The sequence below is a fragment of the Schistocerca gregaria genome, chromosome 1 (genome assembly GCF_023897955.1).
Source record: "Schistocerca gregaria isolate iqSchGreg1 chromosome 1, iqSchGreg1.2, whole genome shotgun sequence".
Classification (NCBI taxonomy): Eukaryota; Metazoa; Arthropoda; class Insecta; order Orthoptera; family Acrididae; genus Schistocerca; species Schistocerca gregaria.
The window spans coordinates 427391968-427410202 of NC_064920.1; the positions used below are offsets into that span (position 1 = coordinate 427391968).

Sequence of the window (18235 nt, forward strand, 5' to 3'; positions counted from 1 at the left end):
ACTTGCTCTGAGCAGCCGCGCTGTATACAGTTACGTACATAAATTTATAGAGCTTTGACATAACAAAGAAGGTACACTGCTGCGTAGATAATAAACAAAGTACACGGCTCTGTCGTGTAGACGCGGCGTTGATTAAGCTGTAGTGCGACTACACAGAAGTGCGTGACAAACATGGCACACAGTGCGGCACAGTGAAGTCTTTCCTTTTACTTTATTTTTTCTTTATTTTCTCCGCATTTAACAGGTGTTCATAATCACTCATTATAAGAGGTCGATTTATTTATATAAAAAGTATGGTGAAAGTTATTACACTACTGACCATTAAAATTGCTATACCACGAAGATAACGTGCTACAGACGCGAAATTTACCCGATGGGAAGAAGAAGCTGTGATATGATTTTCAGAGCATTCACACAAAGTTGGCGCCGGTGGCGACACCCACAACGTGCTGACATGAGGAAAGTGTCCAACCGATTTCTCATATACAAACAGCATTTGACGGGCGTTGCCCGGTGAAGTGTTGTTGTGATACCTCGTGTAAGGAGGAGAAATGCGTACCTTCACGCTTCCGACTTTGATAAAGGTCGGATTGTAGCCTATCGCGCTTGCGGTTTATCGTATCGCGACATTTTTGCTCGCGTTGGTCGAGATCCCAACGGCCTCGTATCACTAGCAGTCGAGATGACAGGCATCGTATCCGCATGGCTGTAACGGATAGTGCAGGCACGTCTCGATCCCTGAGTCAACAGATGAGACGTTTGCAAGACAATAAGTATCTGCACGAACAGTTCGTTGGATCATGCCGCAGCATGGACTATCAGCTCGGAGACCATGTCTGCGGTTACCCTGCCGCACACTTCAATCGTACCATATATATCGAAAATTATTTCCTGGGCACACTTCCTACATAATCTCGTACTGTGTCGTTCAAATCTAAGATCCGTGAAGTTACCAATGTACATATGTGGGATAGTACCATATCGATAAATAGAATTGGCGATTTAATAACTGTAACGTAATGAAACGAGTTAAACTTTTTCATTGCGCTATTTTCTGGGAAATTAGAGAAAAAGATGATGAATGCTTATGGAATATTCCGGGAGGGCCAAATTGATATCGCGGTAGGATACTGCTTTGCACGTACATTAGTTTTGCTTGTAAGCTGTTTGCAGTTTAAGAATATATGTAGTAAGTCTTAAGAAAGGGGAACGCTGTTTGATAATTTGAGGAACTAGTAGAATCACTGACATCTACGTAGAAAAGTTAGAATCCACTTTATTCATACCTTGGAGTAGCATTTAATAAGCATTCAGTGAAAGAATGGCTTCAATCGCGTGCCAGAGGACTTCATTGTGGGATGGTATCTTCGGACAATCTCTTTCTTCGACTCATTATGTGGTCAGACAGTACTGATGGTTGTTCACTGGATTGGACGTTCTTTCCCTAGTCTTTGCAGGCAAGACGTATCTTGCAAGGTACACTGCCGTTTCTGCTAGAAGAAGTGCCTTTGTTGGGACGACTTTTTGAACTGTCTACCCGGGATACCGACTTTCTCCTATTTTTATGCTTGTGGCTTCTACGTTTCTAATAGTGTTTCACCAAAAGTACAGTTTCTTCTACTTTTTCGTGATATTTGTGTTTTAATGTTACGTCGAACCGGTAGATAGCCTTAACACTCGACACTTTGGCCTGATGCAGCTTAATGGCCGCGCGCGGTAGCGGTGCTGTCTTGAGCATCTTGTCGCGGTTGGCGCGGCTCCCTCCCGTCGGAGGTTAGAGTCCTCCCTCCCTCTGTTGTCCTTAGCGTAAGTTAGCTTAAGTTAGATTAAGTAGTGCATATGACTAGGGACCGATTACCACAGCAATTTGGTCCCATAGGCCTTACCACAAAATTTTCTGTCTCGGTCTACGAATGTATGTGATAAATTCTGAGACCTCCTCCTTGTTGTAGTTTTCATTCTGTTTCTGACATTTACACAGATTTCTTTGTTTCCTTCTGTTCTGTTTCTGTTCTGTGCGAATACTGTCTTATTATTATCTCTTCCTCAATCTGTATCGAATTTTAAAATTGCTATTTATCGCTATAAAAAAATTCCAACTGTTCTCTCCAGACATTTTTTAAAATCCGTTTATTGCTCCCTTGATCGAAGGACATGACTTCTTACAATACCCCAACTGTCGCATCATGACACTGTGATTGCAGTGTTGAGTTGACGAATTCAGAAGAGAAGTGAAGAGGTACTGAACTTGTTTTATCTTCTGAATAACTTTAAACCGTGTCATATTCTTAAAGCGTTTCTGTATCTTTGGAATCAGCCAGCTAACCAGCTAATAAATTTACAAAGGCTATTTGAAAAGTAAGGTCCGATGGGGCGCCAAATGGAAACCACAGTGAAATTCCGAGGACTCTGCACAGGTTTGTTGGGCAGTGTCTCTAGCATGACCGTCGATCGCGTCATATCGCTCTTTTTAGTTCTGAGCTCACAGTGAGCATGTAAAGACGTTTAGAACACTGTGTCCCGCCAAGTATGAGAGCCTGGTGTGATATTTCGCCTGAATCATGCAGCCCACACAACACAGCTGTCATGCGTTTCCTTCTGCATGGCAGTTCTCGGTCACACTCTGAATGGGTAATATACAGTAGATGCTTCTGTAGCGTTTTCGATAGGAAATGTTTGATCACCCACAATAGAGCCTGTAATTGACTCTCCTTGAGTTTCATATCTCTTCACATGAACGGCTAGCTATGAAGACAACGTTCTGGCTCAGGCAATGAACTGTAGACCAGCGTAAAGAATTGGCAGGGAACACAAGCGGCTTCCTTCTATGACGAGGGTATTGGAAAGTTGGTACAAAGCGACGACAGATGTCCTAATCGGAGCGGCGACTATGTGGAGAAGTAGCTGGAAGGTGTAGTTAACTGGTGAAAATAAAACGTTTTTGAGATTCAGGGCACTCTCTTGTCCTTGGGTTGTGAAACGAAATGGAAAGAAGACATAGATTTCTGGTCAGGCGAGTATAGGGTAACATGAAAAACAGCAGAAAACGATATACGGGGAGTAGGATTCGTTATGACTAAGAAGGTGGGGCAGAGAGTGTGTTACTGTGAAGAGATCAGTGAAAGGCTCGTTCTTATCAGAATCGACAGCAAACCAACACCAACAACGATAGTTCAGGTATCCATGCCGACGTCGCAAGATGAAGATGTAGAGATAGAGAAAGTATATGAGGGTAATGAAAGGATAATACAGTAAGTAAAGGGAGATAAAATTCTAATAGTTATGCAGGACTGGAACGCAGTTGTAGGGGAAGAAGTAGAAGAAAATGTTGCAGACGTATATGGGCTTGGGATGAGTATTGAAAGAGGAGAAAGGCTATTGAGTTCTGTAACAAATTTCAGCTCGTAATAGCTATTATACTATTCAAGAATGACAAGGGGAGGAGGTATACTTGGAAAAGGCCGGGTGATAGGGGAAGATTTCGATTACATCATAGTCAGACTGAGATTCAGAAATCAAGTGCTAGATTGTAAGATCCAGATCACAATGTAGAGGTGATGAAGAGTAGGTTGAATTTTAAGATATTAGTCAGGATGAATCAATACACAAAGAAGTGTAATATGGAAGTAGTAAGGAAGGACGTGATACACTTGAAGTTCTGTAAGGCTATAGATACAGCAGTAAGGAATAGCTCAATAGGCAGTAGTGTTGAAGAGGTGTGAACATCTCTAAAATGGGCAATCACAGAAGTTGGAAAGAAAAGCATGGGTATAAAGAAGATAACTGCGAAGACCGATGGGTAACAGAAGGAATACTTCAGTTAATCGATGAAGAAAGGAAGTACAAAAATGTTCAGAGAAATTCCTGAGGAATGACATAAATGGGAAGAACAGGAAGCTAAGACGAAATGGCTGCACGAAAAATATGAAGGAATAGAAAAAGAAATAATGGTCGAAAGGACTGACTCAGCATATTGTAAAATCAAAACAGCCTTCGGTGAAACTAAAAGCTGTGGTGGTAACATTAAGAATGCAACAGGAATTCTTCTGTTAAATACAGAGGAGAGAGTACATTAAAGGCCTCTATGAGGGGGATGGTTTGTCTGATGTGATAGAAGAAGGAACAGGAGTTGGTTTAGAAAGGTAGAGGATCCATCATTAGAATCAGAATTCAAGAGAGGCTTGGAGGACTTTTCATCAGAATTACTAAAATCATTGGGCGGAGTGATACAAAATAACTATTCACGTTGGTGTGTAGAAAGTAGTCGACTGTCGACATACCATCTGACTTTCGGAAAAAGATAATACACCCAACTCTGAAGACTGCAATAACTGACAAGTGCCAGAATTATCACCAGCAGCTTAACAGTTCATCCATCAAAGTTGCTGACAAGAATAACATACAGAAGAACGGAAAAGAAAACTGAGGATGTGTTAGAGGATGATCAGTTTAGCTTTAGGAAAAGTAATAGCACCAGAGAGGTAATTCTGACATTGCGGTTCATAATGGATGCAAGACTAAAGAAAAATCAAGACAAGTTCATAAGATTTGTCGAGCTGGAAAAAGCGTTCGACAATGTAAATAGGTGCGAGGTGTTTGAAATTCTGAGAAGAGTAAGAGTATGATGTAGGGACAGGCGGGTAATATACAAAATGTACAAGAGCCACGTGGGAATGATAAGTGTGGATGACCAAGAAAGAAGTACTCGGATTAAAAACGGTGTACGACGGAGACGTAGTCCATAGTCCCTGCTGTTCAATCTGTACATCGAGGAAGCAATGACGGAAATAAAAGAAAGGTTCAGGAGTGGAATTAAAATTCTAGATGAAAGGATGTCAATGGCACAGTTCACCGATGACATTGGTATACTGAGTGAAGGTGAAGAAGAAATACATGATCTGCTGAATGGAATGAAAAGTCTAATGAGTACAGAATATGGATCGAGAGTAAATCGAAGAAAGACGAAAGTTACGAGAAACAGCGGAAATGAGAACAGCGAGAAACTTAACATCAGGACTGGTGGTCACGAAGTACATGAAGCTCAGGAATTCTGCTCCCTAAGCAACAAAATAGCCAGTGACGGGCGGAGGAAGGAGGACATCAAAAGCAGACTAGCGCTGGTAAAGTAAGCATTCCTGGACAAGAGAAATCTACTAGTATCAAACATAGCCCTCAATGTGAGGGAGAAATTTCTGCGAATATGTGTTTGGTGTACAGTATTGTATGGTAGTGAAATATGGACTGTGGGAAAACCGGAACACAAGAGAATCGAAGCATCGGAGATGTGTTTTGCTATAGACGAATATTGAAAATTAGGACTGGTAAGGAATGAGGAATTTTTGAGCAGAATCGGAGAGGAAAGGACTATGTTGGAAACATTGACAAGGAGAAGGGACGGTCATGATAGGACATCTGTTGAGGCACCAGGGAATGACTTCCATAGTACTAGAGAGAGCAGTGAAGGGGAAATATTGTGTAGGAATACATGCAGTAAGTAACTGAGGACGTAGATTGGAAGTGCTACACTGAGATGAAGAGAGTGGTACAGGAAAGGAATTCGTGGCGGGCCGCATCACACTAGTTCAGAATGATGACCCCCCACAATAAATAAATAAATAAATAAATTAAAAGAAATTGCAAGAGCTGTCAGTAAATAGGAAAAATTTCGTTCCATGCAAGACACACAGTACATACTGTCGATGTTGCACTGTGGGGCAGATATTATCTGTGCAATAGAGAAACAAAATAAACGGTAGTAATAAATGAAGTGAAATGGAATTGCTCTGTGGCGAACCAACACCAAAATACGAGGGGCGTTCAATGTGTAATGCAACAAATTTTTTTCCACACTCCTGGCTATAAAACCCTATTATTCACCCATGATCCCCGTTCAGTGCTACCGGGGGACTATGTGTTCGCATGATACGACTCTATTGGTCGACATTGAAATCAACGTCCGGTGCGGCATCAGTAACCTCCACATCGTCTGTGTACTTCTTGCTGCGGAGTGCATCCTACATTGGGCCAAACTGATTAAAGTCGGAAGTTCCGCAATCCGGGCTGTGGTGTGGACGAGGAAGAACAGTTCCAATGAAGTTTTGCGAGATCCTCTCGGGTGCACATACTTGTCTGAGGCCTTTCGTTGTCATGTGGTAGGAAAAGGTCGTTTGCAATTTTGTGGCTGCAAACACCCGGAAGTAGTTTCTTCAGTTTCCTAAGGGTACGGCAGTACACTTCAGATTTGATCGTGGCAGCATTAGGAAGGACATCAAACAGAATAATTCCTTCAGAGGAGACCGTCGCCATCACTTTAAGGGTGAGGGCACAGCTTTGAACCATTCTTCCGAGAAAAGATGATGTGGCCTCCGTCCATGGATTAAAATTGTTCAAATCGCTCCGAGCACTATAGAACATAACTTCTGAGATAATTAGTCCCCTAGAACTTAGAACTAGTTAAACCTAGCTAACCTAAGGACATCACACACGTCCATGCCCGAGGCAGCATTCGAACCTGCGACCGTAGCGGTCTCGCGGCTCCAGACTGCAGCGCCTAGAACCGCACGGCCACTTCGGCAGTCCATGTATTACCATTTCGTTCCAGGTTCCAAGTGACGAACACATATTTCATCGCCTGTGACCATGGCCGATAAAAAATAGTCACGTTAGCCTCGTAACGCGGAAGCGATTCCGCGAAGATGGTCTTTCATTGCTCATTATGGTCTTCTGATAGGCTGCAGAAAACAAGCGGACACACGCATTGGAGTACTTTAACTGGTGGTTTAGTGGGTCAGCACTACCAACAGAGACATCCAGTTGTGGAACAAGACATTTCGCGCGGTGTTAGCCGACCGGTCTGCCTTGTTGACTGATGACCTTAGCAGTTAAGTCCTGTAAGATTTCACACACATTTGAACATTTGGACGAAGCATTTGATTGTGATCTATCACGTCGAATGAGAGTGTCCGCACGTTCTAAAAAAATGGTTCAAATGGCTCTGAGCACTATGCGACTAAACATCTGTGGTCATAAGTCGCCTAGAACTTAGAACTAATTAAACCTAACTAACCTAAGCACATCACACACATCCATGCCCGAGGCAGGATTCGAACCTGCGACCGTAGCAGTCGCGCGGTTCCGGACTGAGCGCCTAGAACCGCGAGACCACCGCGGCCGGCCGCACGTTCTAACAACTCAGGAGCCACAGTTGTATGACGCCGTCGGGCACGCGGGAGATAGGACATTTTTTGCACGTCCTCCTTGCGATAATAACAGACTCCTCTCCCAACAACTCACCGTGCTTTTCTTCACAGTCAGGTGTCCGCAGACATTCTGTAAGCATATACGAATGTCTTCAGCTCTCTAGTTATCAGCCAAATGAAGCTGAATGACAGCTCTCTGCTTGGAACGCACCTCCGTTAGGACATCATCACCTGTCGTAACTATAGAGCAGAGGCTGGAATATTTCACTATGTCCCGCAACAAATTCCGCCGTTTTTCAACCGAAACTGCCTATGAAAAAAAGTGTTGAATTACTTTTTTAATGCCTCTGGTCTTTGGAAATATCAATGAAGCAATTTCGAAATTTTGTACACCGGTTTGGGTTACCCAGTACTACGTTGTCGGCAAGGAATACGACATAACATGATAGCAGTACGATATACAGGAACTTTTATCGCCCCAAAAACTCAATGCAAACAACATCGGCTACCAGCTGCAGATCGTAAGCGAGTTTTAATGCACTTCTGACATAAATTGCCTTCATGATAAGGGGGCAAACACGCTACACATGGAGCACAGAGTTGTTAAGAGTACTATTTGCTTTTGTATCGAGCGTAACGGTGCGCTATGGCTATCAATGGCTTCGCTTAAAGAACTGCGCCGTGTTACCCCCCCCCCCCCCCCCCTCTCCCCCAGAGCGTCATTTGGCAGCTAGGAACTAAAGGAACAATGCTAACGAGAGAATTGCGTGCGACCGAAGACCAGAAAGCACCGTCCGCGCGGAAAAATAAACAAGGCAACGTTTTCTCTCCCGCCGTAACTTCGTCGGCACAATACGGCACCGTCCGCAAATGTGTACTACGGACTCGCTTACACGCTTTTGGGGCTGGGAAGAGAAAATGGTTGAGGGGAAAAGTGGCAAGTGAATGATGAAAGGCGAGTACGGTAGGAATGATTTCAGTACCTGAACAGCTAATAGCTACCATGCTTTTCCTGTTCAGGTAGAATGTCGTTAAAAAGTAGAATTGAAAGGCAGTGCAAATGGCCAAACCATATATTTACGGAAGTCTATAATACATCCATTTTGTTATTATGTGTCACAAGGAATGAATTATGACACCTAACACAAAGCACGAACTGCAGGTAGATAATCTCTTACATTATTATAGCCGTAACAAACAAATAACCCACAAACGACTGGTATTTTCGTCAATACTGGCACAGAGTACTTCCGGGTGTAGCGTACAAAAGAAAACTGTCGGTTCACAATAACTGACAACCGTTAAATGATATTTTTCAGCTGTTTGTGTTTTCAAGAGTGGCTTTCTGATTTTGGAGGCGGGTAAGACTGTAGTAAGGCAACGATAAACTTGTCGTTAGAGACCTTCTTGTGCAATTGACATAATAAATCTTTTTGTGTTCCTGCCACAGTCCCCGGTTTCACATTGCTGATAATTTCTCTGTTATTTTCATCTCTCTGGATCATGCACGCTCCACAAGTTTATTCAGTCTCGTCTGAGAGGAGAATAAAACGGCTGAGTATACATTTATTATAAATGCTCAATGAAGTGAGAAAACATCTTCGCTTATGCACTGTCCAGTACCTAATATCATGTTATTAGTAAAACGCTGCTTCAATTGATAAAAATACCATTTTCATGTGTATCTGACACTGCTGCCGTTAACACATAGTATGATGGACATACTGATACACTACTGGCCATTAAAATTGCTACACCAGGAAGAAATGCATATGATAAACGGGTATTCATTGGACAAATATATTATACTAGAACTGACATGTGATTACATTTTCACGAAATTTGAGTGCATAGATCCTGAGAAATCAGTACCCGGAACAACCCCCTCTGACCGTAATAACGGCGTTGACACGCCTGGGCACTGAGTAAAATAGAGTTTGGATGACGTGTACAGGTACAGCTGCCCATGCAGCTTCAACACGATACCACGAAGAGTAGTGACTGGCGTATTGTGATCAGCCAGTTGCTCGACCACCATTGAGCAGATGTTTTCAATTGGTGAGAGATATGGAGAATGTGCTGACCAGGGCAGCAGTCGAACACTTTCTGCATCCAGAAACGCCTGTACAGGACCTACAACATGCGGTCGTGCATTATCCGGCTGAAATGTAGGGTTTCGCAGGGATCAAATGAAGGACAGAGAGACGGGTCGTAACACATCTGAAATGTAACGTCCACTGTTCAAAGTGCCGTAATGCGAACAAGAGGTGTAACCAATGGCACCCCATACCGTCACGTCGTGTGATAAGCCAGTATGGCGATGACGAATACACGCTTCCAATGTGCGTTCACTGCGATGTCGCCAAACACGGATGAGACCATCATGACCATCATGCTCGCTATCTGTGAACAGGGTAAGTGACAGAAATTCCACCAACGTGATGACCTGTGCGACGAAACAGCGACAAAACCGTCGTCGTTGAGGAAAGTCCGTAAGTAATAAGGCCGGCGGTAGTCCTTGTGAACGTACCTCAACGTTGTGTGGTGTAATATTATTGGGCTTTCTGTTGTATGAAAACTGTGCGTACCCGTGGAAAGGCATTCACCTAGCTGCGTATTAAATGTTCAGCTAACGAAATGAGAACTATTCTTTGAAAGACATTTGTTTCATATAGTTTACGCAACTGTAAGATGCGCATCTAGAGCGAACGCTAGTACATCGACTCGCAGTCAAAGAAACATTTCACCGGAAGCTGAACTGAGCGTTCCGCTTCAATCTAAATAAAAAATATGACGGTAATAGCCTTTGTAGATCTTCATATTTTGTCGTACTTCTTCTTGTAATGTGAAAGCGTAAAGAAGGTCGTCTTTAAGCCATAAAAGTGAACGGTCTTACCAGCGAGCTGAGAACAGTTATTACTTAATGAAATTCATGTAACCTATGTTCGATATTGTAAACCGGAAAATTATTGTTATGAAGGTGTTGAACGGTGCAAGAATTGTCTCGAAGGAAGGAGAAAAGTAATGACTGTAATTTGAGACAAAAACGTGAACCAAGAAGCTAGCACAAGACAGGCTGAAATCTGATCGCACCATACAGTCAGAAAATTACTTATGTAAGTTATACTGTTGTTAAATAAGCCCTAATTACTTGTGATAATTATTTGAATATATTCAGTGTTTACCAGATTTCTTATTCTATCCTTTTCCTTTATTTTTTTACCTCCATGTCATATTATTTTTATAAATGTCAAACAGCCTTTACTACAGCAGAGAATACTGCGGCATCCTGTTCGTAGACAGAAGGCCGCTCCTTGTCTTCTATACAACTCATAGCAGCCCCATTTACTTATGATTTCATTTGCAAATACAATTTTTTATTGTTCATTTTTAAAGGTCCCTTAGGTAATTATAAACTACATGCTGATTACGTAAAGGACTCAGGGTTCTTCTTTTCCAAATAATAGAACCCTTTAAGTAATCAAAAACTAGCCTCCTTCTGACATCTATCAGGAGCTAACCAGAAGACGAATGTCTTCGACCGCTTTCGTGTTTCCTGTGGCAAGCTGTGCCAAACTGGGAACACGACATTCTAGTATGAAATTCAATTCATATATAATTATCAGATTAAAATTGAAAAAAATTTAAATACATTTAATTTCATAATTTTTTTCTTTTATCATACTAGAGTGGCTGACCTCATGTTTTACAAGTAATGACATTTTTCTTTAAAATTCAAGTCGCTTATCTCCTGTGTAACGCATTTGCAGCCATACATACATATGACCATATGTGACCATTCTTTCTCTTTATCTTCTCAGGGATCCACTCTTAGAGTTTGTCCCCATTTAGAAAAATCACCCTGCGCATAGTACTAAAAGCAACGTGCATAACCTACCGTAAACAATAAGGTACAGATATTGTTTTACTTTAATTAATGTATACTTCTCCTACTCAAATGATCCATTTAACTAGTTGTGTGCAATATTTTTCACCGATATGCTCTAGTGTGTAAAACTTAACGACGAAAGTAATTCTTGCATAATGTGTTATTACCACGTAACAATGTACGGCAAAACTTGGCCCTTAAGTACAAAGAACTGTTACAGTATAGTGCAGAAGGTGACTGAAAGTATGTGGTATGAGACGAACAAAATGACACTTTTATTGAAAGACAATAATTACGCTGAAGTCATTGCAATTTGCTATGGTCCCCTGGATATTGTAAAGGGCAGTACGTGGTTGTTAATACACTACTGGCTATTAAAATTACTACATCAAGGAGAAATGCAGATGATAAACGGGTATTCATTGGACAAATATATTATACTTGAACTGACATGTGATTACATTTTCACGCAATTTGGGTGCATAGATCCTGAGAAATCGGCACCCAGAGCAACCACCTCTGACCGTAATAACGGCGTTGATACCCCTGGGCACTGAGTAAAACAGAGCTTGGATGGCGTGTACAGGTACAGCTGCCCATCAGCTTCAACACGATACCACAGTTCATCAAGAGTAGTGACTGGCGTATTGTGACGAGCCAGTTGATCGGCCACCATTGACCAGATGTATTCAATTGGTGAAAAATCTGGAGAATGTGCTGGTCAGGGCAGCAGTCGAACACTTTCTGTATGCAGAAACGCCTGTACAGGACCTGAAACATGCGGTCATGCATTATCCTGCTGAAATGTAGGGTTTCGCAGGGATCGAATGAAGGGTAGAGAGACGGGTCGTAACACATCTGAAATGTAACGTCCACTGTTCAAAGTGCGTCAAGGGTAACCGCAGACATGGTCTCCGAGCTGATAGTCCATGCTGCTGCAAACGTCGTCGAACTGTGTCGTGGAGATGGTTGTTGTAGTGCAAACGTCCCGAGATGTTGACTCAGGGATCGAGACGTGGCTTCACGATCCGTTACAGCCATGCGGATACGATGCCTGTCATCTCGACTGCTAGTGATACGAGCCGTTGGGATCTAGTACCGCGTTCAGTATTACCCTTCTGAACCCACCGATTCCATATTCTGCTAACTGTGATTGGATCTCTACCAACGCGAGCAGCAATGTGGCGATACGATAAACCGTAATCGCCATGGGCTACAATCCGACCTTTATCAAAGTCGGAAACGTGATGGTACGCATTTCTTCTCCTTACACGAGGAATCACAGAACGCTTCACCAGACAACGCCGGTCAACTGCTGTTTGTGTATGAGGAATAGGGTGGAAACTTTCCACATATCAGCACGTTGCAGGTGTCACCACCGGCGCCAACCTTGTGTGAATGCTCTGAAAAGCTAATCAATTGAATAACACTGCATGCTCTCCCTGGCGGTTAAACTGCACGTCTGTAGCACGCGTCATCGTGGTGTAGCAGTTTTAATGCCTAGTAGTGTAGCATGTGTGATCACCACGGAAAGAAGTATTTGCTCTGCAACGTGATCCCATAATCACCACAAGTGCTGTAGAAAACTGCTGGACGATGTATGGTACACATGAAACTGTTGCAATGCGTCTCTCCAGCGCGGTGGTGACGTATGTCGGGAGAACTGGTAGGCCAGTCCTTTCTCATGATTGCCTGCCGATTCAAGAGCTCTGCCTCCTGCGCTATTCGTCGCGGTTGCTCATTGTCATCTACAATGCAGCTGCGAAATACTTGGTGCAAATCTACTTGCATGCCACAACTGTTTTGCTGTACAAGAATGAAAAACTACAACTACAAAGGAAATTCTCTCTACAGTTACGCGCTAGCAATAAACAGACTGCACTAATTACACAAACTACAAGAAAATTCAGAAGACTCCAGTGAGGTATTCTCGGCTAAGAGTTGACATATGAAACGTCCCCTTTAAAAAATTATACATGACTGTGCTTAAACTGACACACAATAATTTTAGCACAACGCAATCTGACTTTCAAAAATCCCTACAAAAGAATGGCCCTGACTAACATTAACCTATACGTTTCACAAATCACTTACCTCACAAAAATCTTGGTTACTCGAACTACAGCGAGCGCCACTACTGCCAGCTAAATAAAGGATTCAAACTACTGATGGCACTAACTACTGATAGGCATAGTTAGCGAATGAAAGATTTTAATAGAGAACAAACAATGTATTTACCTTAATAGTCATAATATATGTAGCAGTTCATGACATCCAGTCTCACAAATTTCAAAACTCTGCCATCTCTCGCCCACGTCCACCACTGCTGGCGGCTCACCTCCAACTGCGCAACGCTACGCGAAGTTAACATCCAGCTGTCCAACACTACAATGGCGAGTATTACAACAATGCCAACCAGCCACTGACTGCACACAGCACAGCCAGTGATTTTTCATACAGAGCACTATGTGGCGTTACCAATAAAAAAACCTGAACAGCCTACTTACAACTAATTTTTTAACGACTTGGTAACTTTGTTGCAGAGTAAGTTTTTGTGATGTATCACTCTAGTGTTAAGATGTGATATAGGTATTAAACATGGCCAGTTTTCTGCTTGAGCTTTGTCATGTTTAGATATAAGTTATTGCATTTGCTGCTGCCTTTTTCTTTGCCAGTTTGAATTTTTTTGTCATTGCTGTTTGTGTTAATTGTTTTGTGCTGCTGCATTGCGTCGCTCCTTAGTTTAGCATCTAAGCTCAGTAGGTTTAAGTTAGCTTAAGAGGGGGTAGACTATATAAGAAACTAAGTATGATGAATTGGAAGAAAAGCATTGAGAAGCTATAAGAAAATGGTTTGGCCAAAAAAAGTAGTGTACAGTGGAGAAAAACTATTTTTGAAAGAGGATGTGAACAGAATACAGAAAGCATGCTTGGATAGGATTTTTTTTGGCTGGAGCAAATGTTGAAATAAGAGGGACGATCTATGTAATGAAGTTTTGGGTTGGACTGCAGTACCAAATGTTACACTGAATACAAACCCTGCCGTTTCCTCTTGTGTTATCCCACTATGTGTTTGTGTACCCTTGGGTATTTGTGTTCTTCCTGTCTTTATGTGTTTATCTGATGAGAGTTACATTGTAGAATTATTCTGATAATATGTTATTGACTTTGTAACGATGTTTACACATTATTTATCTGTTCTGTTCTGTTACTCCTATGTGAAGTTCATGTTTCAAAAGTTATTCTGATCTTGATGTATGTACTTATGTCGTAATTTTTGTAACACTGATGTATTTGTTATTTCGATTCTTTTGTAAAGCCTGTATTACTGCAAATGTTATCTGTACTATTATGTTCTTTAATGATATATTTTGTATCTTTGTTATTGTATTCTCATGTTATAAAATTGTAATTGACACCAGTTCATCAAATTAAGTAACTTGTAAATTACATTTCACTGCACACGTTTTTGTTGGTCATAGTATATGGACAATATGTGAGAAGTAGGGACTGACAGTGTTTGCACGTGTGTTAATAATTCAGCAAGGGACTGGATAACAGCATTGCTGTTTCTAAGGACATTTCAAACTAATTCTTTGTGAGTGGACAAGTGGTGGTTTATGGACTTGCTACATTGTCCACAAGACTCTTCGATGGTGATTGTGCACCTGCACAGTGGCAACAGATGGCTGCTAGCCATCTCTACAAGGAGTATAGTGGGGCTACACCTTCGATGGCCCACCAATACCCTAATCTCTACCAGGACTACAGTGGGTCTGCTCTGTGATGACCTGCCTACCAATAGTCTTCAACTTCGACTGACTCTGCTGTGGGTTTTCTCTGTTGTGGCCCATTACCTGACTGCATGCCAAGAGTCAGCACTGTCTTTCCGTTGGAAGGACAACACTACTTCTTCAAGACTGCTTAGAAATCCACTACTTCCAAGTGCAATTTCTTTTATTGGTCAGACTTTGAGAAAAACAATGCAATTTTACTGTCATGAACGATCAGGACTGTCTTTATGGACTGTGAGAAAATTTTAGCTTTTGACCAACATTGTATCAATAAGTGTGTGCATTTGATATCTTTGTTATTGTAATTATGAAAAAAATTTTCAAATCTGTATTGCCCACTGCCCAAAACAATTTGTAAAATTTTTTGTGGGGAGCATGGGGTCTATGTAAGTAGGCTGTTTAGGTTTTTTTATTGGTAACTCCACATAGCGCTCTGTATAAAAATCACTGGCTGTGCTGTGTGCAGTCAGTGGCTGGTTGGCATTGTTGTAATACTCGCCATTGTAGAGTTGGGCAGCTGGATGTTAACAGCGCGTAGCGTTGCGCAGTTGGAGGTGAGCCGCCAGCAGTGGTGGTCGTGGGGAGAGAGATGGCGGAGTTTTGAAATTTGTAATACTGGATGTCATAAACTGCTATATGTATTATGACTATTAAGGTAAATACATTGTTTGTTCTCCATTAAAATCTTTTATTCGCTAACAATGCCTATCAGTTGTTAGAGCCTTCCGTACTTTGAATCTTTTATTTAGCTGGCAGTAGTGGCGCTCGCTGTAGTTCGAGTAACCAAGATTTTTGTGAGGTACGTGATTTGTGAAACGTATAGGTTAATGTTAGTCAGGACCATTCTTTTTTAGTGATTTTTGAAAGTCAGATTGCGTTGTGCCAAAATTATTGTGTGTCAGTTTAAGCACAGTCATGTATAATTGTTTAAAGGGGACGTTTCAAAGTGTGCACATCAAATAAAGAATTCTGGTGACTTTATCAGCCACCTTCAGTCACTAAAACTGCGAAGTAACGACTTATTGGTCGGTCTTGATGTGGTTTCACTTTTCACAAAGGTGCCTCTGGTAGACTCACTACACCTCAGTTGCAATATGTTTGGAGCAGACATTACAGTGTTGTTTGAGCACACTGTCTGCCCTACATATTTTATGATTAACTATGAATTTTACGAAGAATGTGACGGTGTCGCCATGGGGAGTCCTTTGTCTCCCCTGGTGACCAATCTTTTTATGGGTGATTTTGAGGAGAGATCACTCGACCCTGCCACAGTATTTTGGCGATACGTTGACGACACTTTTATAGTGTGGCCTCATGGTCTGGACCGTTTCCAAGAATTTTTGCGTCACATGAACTCCATACATGAAAACATAAAGTTTTCCATGGAGGTAGAGAAATATGGTTGTCTGCCATTTTTAGACGTCTTGGTCACTCGGTGTACAGAAAGTCCACTCATAGAGATCTGTATCTACAAGCTACTAGTTGCCACCATTCAGCACAAACAATGGGCGTTCTCACAACCTTGATCTACCGTGCCCAAACAATCTCTCACGCCGACAGTCTTCTCGCTGAACTGGAACACCTGCAAAAAGTATTTCTGAAGAATGGCTTTTCACCTAGGCAACTGAACAGAGTGAAGAAGACCTACAAAGGACGGAACAAGGAAGAAGAAGAGGCCTTCAGGTCGACTGCTTATCTACCATTTATTGGGAATATTTCTTCACAGATAGGCAGAATATTGAGAAAGTATAGAGTCATCTTTCTCCCTCCTTCCAAAATTTCATCACTGGTGCGATCCGTTAAAGACGACCTGGGCTTGCGTAAATCAGGTGTTTACAAAATTCCGTGTGAATGCGGCAAAACGTATATAGGGCAAACAACACGAACTGTGCAAGAACGCATTGTGGAACACCAACGACATACTCGCCTTTTCCAACCCACCAAGTCCGCTATCGCCGAACATTGTATTTCCACAGACCATTCCATGAAACAAAAATTTTGGTCCATACATCAAACTTTTGGACCTCGATTATCAATGAACCTGTGGAAATAAGATTGTCTGACAACGAGACTCTCATCAATCGAGATAGCGGTTATCAGCTAAACTCTGCTTGGAAGCCTGTTATAGAGAAACTTCGTAGTTGACATAGTTATCTGCATAAAGATAAAAATCGACCTGATATCGATATGGCAAGCTTTCACCGTGGAGGGAGCGAGGCGCAGCGCACGGAGTTGTTATGAACGCGCACGCTGAGCAGTGCATGCGCAGTGTCACCTCAGTATGGCTTTAAATAGCGGAGCTCAGCAGATACTCGCCAGTACTACTACAGTGGCACTCACATGAAGATATCCAGAAGATGCTGTGCCGAAACATCGTGGCAGGACGTTACTGATATCCGGCAGTTCTCTCGTGTTTTATGGAACCATACATTAGTTTTCAGCCGCGTCGGTGGAGCGATGGAACACCCTACTATAAGAACGCCTTATCAACCTCCTGGCCACAATGGGAGCACGTTGCGGAGCAAACGTCGCTGTCTGTAGTAATCATACACTCTAAGAACCATGTCACTTCTTCTCTTAAGTCCAGGAGAGCATCATACACCTTTGCGACTTCTGGTTGTCTCATTGCGTATTTGTTTCAGTTACCTTCTACACTATACTGTACCAGTCCTTTCCATGCATGGTCCCGGTTTCATCGAGCTATGTTACATGTTATTTGGTTATGACACATAATGCGGAAGGTACTTACGTCTTTAACAGCAATGTAATTTCACCAAGGTGGGGGGGGGAGGGGCGGGCGTCAGTTTGGCTAGTTCTGCCTGGGTCACAGGACCACCTCGCCGGTACGACCCTGCGAGCAACACACGTGGCGCACCCTTGCAGGGAAAGTCTCTGCTGAAGGGGGAGGTAAGTGGCTGGCTTGGGGTGGGAGCAGGTGGCGCTCCCGCGTGATCACTGGGTGCAGCGCACGGCGGGTTGCGTCTGCCCCTACGCCGGCGCCACAGCTCGTTAGGGCCGCGGCGTAACGACCCGAGCCTGCAGCCGGCAGAGAGCAGGTGCCGCGGCCCTTTGTTCGGCCGGCCGGCCCGGCCCGCTCCTTGCTGAGCTCCTCGCTTCCTTGGCCACCGCCTGCGCTGATACAGCGTCCGCTGGCCGGCCGCTGCTGACATTTCATGCCGGCGGTATGAAATGTCAGAGGTTCACGCCGCGGCCGCAGCGCCGCTAAACAATTTACCGCGCTCCCGAAGGGACTCTGGGTCGTATTGGGTGCGCGCGGCGCATGAAATTCGAGCTGCAGCGCCGCTGCCCCTGGCGGTGCCGCCTTATTCTGTATGTAGATTGGCTACGGAGACC

The 18235-nt window shown here is 42.9% G+C and overlaps 1 protein-coding gene across 1 annotated transcript in view; it reads right to left on the reverse strand.

Moving 5' to 3' along the window:
- LOC126351067 (uncharacterized) overlaps positions 1–18235 on the reverse strand; it is a 556744-nt gene that overhangs the window by 196839 nt on the left and 341670 nt on the right. The window lies entirely within an intron of this gene.